The 2,919-nt window shown below is 36.0% G+C and overlaps 1 pseudogene; it reads right to left on the bottom strand.

Annotated features, from left to right (window-relative positions):
• Positions 1-319: 319 nt before the first annotated feature.
• LOC101567049 overlaps positions 320-2,919 on the bottom strand; it is a 3,729-nt pseudogene continuing 1,129 nt past the window's right edge.

The raw sequence follows: 2,919 nt of genomic DNA, 5'->3' as shown, positions 1-2,919 counted from the left end.
AAAATATTTAGAGGCTGGAAGAGCAGTGACAAGGATTTCCAAAATCTTCAGTTTTAACAAAAGGTAAGAGAAAAGACTAAACTATTAAATCTAGATGGTTTCACATTATTTTACATAAGAATTAAGTACTATATAAAAATTAATGTAAAATCTTAAGTTAACCAAAACTAGTGTCTCTAAAGATCAATGTTCTTCACTCTAAGCATTGTGACATATCTTTTCTGTGTTTGTTGCTAGTTATGTCAAACTACAGAGCTTGAAAAAGAATATATACTGCTGAAGGATGATAGTACCCAAAGGATCATGTTGAACTCCAGTCTTAGGACACACACAGTTCCTGTTGCACACTGAACTGTGATATTTCATTATCTTCATCTTCAGTCTTTTCATGTCCTGGCGCATGGCAAGTAGTCTTCCACTTAAATAATCAAAGACTTAATTGTAGTAATTCATTGTCTACCACTGGAGCACTGTGTAAGCCTCCTTTACAGTACCCTTCTCATTTTTAATAAGCTGCTTTTGAATTGCAGAATCCTATATGAAGCATAATGCTTTACAGCATGTTCCAAGATTACTAAGAAACTTTGCTCCTTCTTTTCATAGTGATGCAGCCATATTAACATCCCCTAGTTTATGTTCAAAAAGACCTTCAGTATCTTTGGGTCTTTCTAATAGTCTCTGACATTTTCTTTTACTTTGGTAAAGAGCTCAGAATTAGCTAATTTTTTAGAAATTCCAACCCGTAGCAAAACAGCTCCAGGTGTGAATTTTAAAAGTGCAGCCCCAGGCTCCCATGGTTCTTTCAGATGCTTGGGCATAAGGCCAGACTAATCCACATCTATTACATCTAATGGATCTGGCATTTTCTCCTCATCCTGTTGGTCCTCTCTGTTTTCCACATCTACTGTTAGAATTTCATCAAGTTCATCATCACTAGTTCATACACTTCTCCAGCACCAGAGCCTAATGAATGTACCTCATCTAACTTGGAGTCGTCAGCTCTTTCTGCACTCCCAATTCTCTCAGCTTTACTCAGATCTTCAAATCCATGTGTAGACCTTAGATCTTTATCCAGACTTTCTTTACCCAAAGCTACAGAGTCTTGGAAAGAGCCCTCTATGTCTCTTTCATGTTCATTTTCCTGTTTTAATTCACTGTGTTTCATAGATTCTATTTGATCATGAACTGTTTGCCTACCTCTATGACTTCAAGAGTTCCTCCTTCTTTCTCTTCCACGAGATTTAGTGTTTCTGTTTAATGTTTAGATCTTTAATCCATTTTGACTTTGGCTTAGTGCATGGTAATAGACCTGGGTCAAGTTTTAGCTTTCAGCATGTAGAGAACTAGTTTTTCCAGCACCATTTGTTAAAGAGGCTATCTTTCTTCCAGTAACCATGTTTGGCCTCTTTGTCGAAGATAAGGTGGCTGAGTGTGTTTGCATTGGCTTCTGCATCCCTAATCTATTCCATTAATCCTCAGGTCTACTTTGTTGCCAGTACCATGCTGACTTTATCACAGAAGCTTTGTAGCATAATTTCAAGTCAGGAATTGTGATGCCTCCTGCCTTGCCTTCATTGCCCAGGATTGCCTTTGCTATTCTAGGTCTTTTCTGGTTCCAAATAAATTTTATGAATGATTTCTCTAGGTCTGTGAGGTATGCTGGTGGTATTTTGATAAGGATTGGACTAAATCTGTACAACAATTTTCGGAGTATGGCCATCTTCACAATGTTGGTTCTTCCTATCCAGGAGCAGAGAATATCTTTCCATTTTCTGAAATCCTCTATAATCTCACTTTTCAGAGTACTGTAATTTTCAATGAATATATCTTTGACTTCTTTAGTTAGATTAATTCCTAAATATTCCATTTTCCTCGGTTCTATCGTAAAAGGTATTGTTTCTCTAATTTCCCTCTCAGTGTATTTGCTATCTGTGTAGAGAAATACTATTGACTTTTGGGTACTGACTTTGTATCCTGCTATGCTGCTGAATTTGTGTATTAATTCTAGTACATTCTTGGTGGAGTTTTTTCGACCTTCCAAGTAAAGTATCATATCATCTGCAAATAATGATAGTTTATCTTCTTCTTTACATATTCTTACTCCTTTTATTTCTCTCTCTTCTTTGATGGATCTAGCTAATGATTCCAGGATTATTTTGAATAGGAGTGGTGATAGATGACATCCTTGTCTTGTACCAGATCTGAGAGTAAAAGATTTCAGTTTTTCCCCACTTAGAATTTTGTCATAGATGGCTTTTATCAGATTTAAGTACAGGCCATCTATTCCAATTTTCTGTAGGACTTTGAACATGAATGAGTGTTGGACTTTGTCAAAAACCTTTTCTGCATCAATTGAGATGATCATGTGATTTTTGTATTTGGCTCTATTGATATAGTGTATTACATTTATAGAGTTGCAAATATTGAACCATCCTTGCATCCCTGGGATGAGGGTGTATAATCTTGTTGATGATTTACTTTATTCTATTTGCTAGGATTTTATTGAGGATTTTTGCATCTATGTTCAGGAGGGAGATTGGCTTGTAGTTCTCGTTTTTAATTGTGTCTTTTCCTGGTTTTGGTATTGATACAATACTTGCCTCTAGGAATGATTTTGAGAAGACTGCTTCCTTTTCCATTTCATTAAAGAGTTTGAGGAATATAGCGAATATATCTTCCACAAATTTTTTATAGAATTGAGCTGTGAATCCATCAGGACCTGGACTTTTCTTTGTCTGTAGGGTTTTTTCAAATTACATTTTGTATTTCATTGACTGGTATTGGGTCATAGACTCTATTTGAAAAGAACTCTCAAGAGTTCTATCTCTTTCTCTGTCTCTATCAAGAAAATCAGGAATTAGTCACTTTTGTCTCAGTCTCTCTCTCTCTCTCTCTCTCTCTCTCTCTCTCTCTCTCTCT

This window comes from Octodon degus, unplaced genomic scaffold (assembly GCF_000260255.1).
Source record: "Octodon degus isolate 3935 unplaced genomic scaffold, OctDeg1.0 scaffold00220, whole genome shotgun sequence".
Lineage (NCBI taxonomy): Eukaryota > Metazoa > Chordata > Mammalia > Rodentia > Octodontidae > Octodon > Octodon degus.
This window is presented reverse-complemented; position numbering and strand designations above follow the sequence as displayed.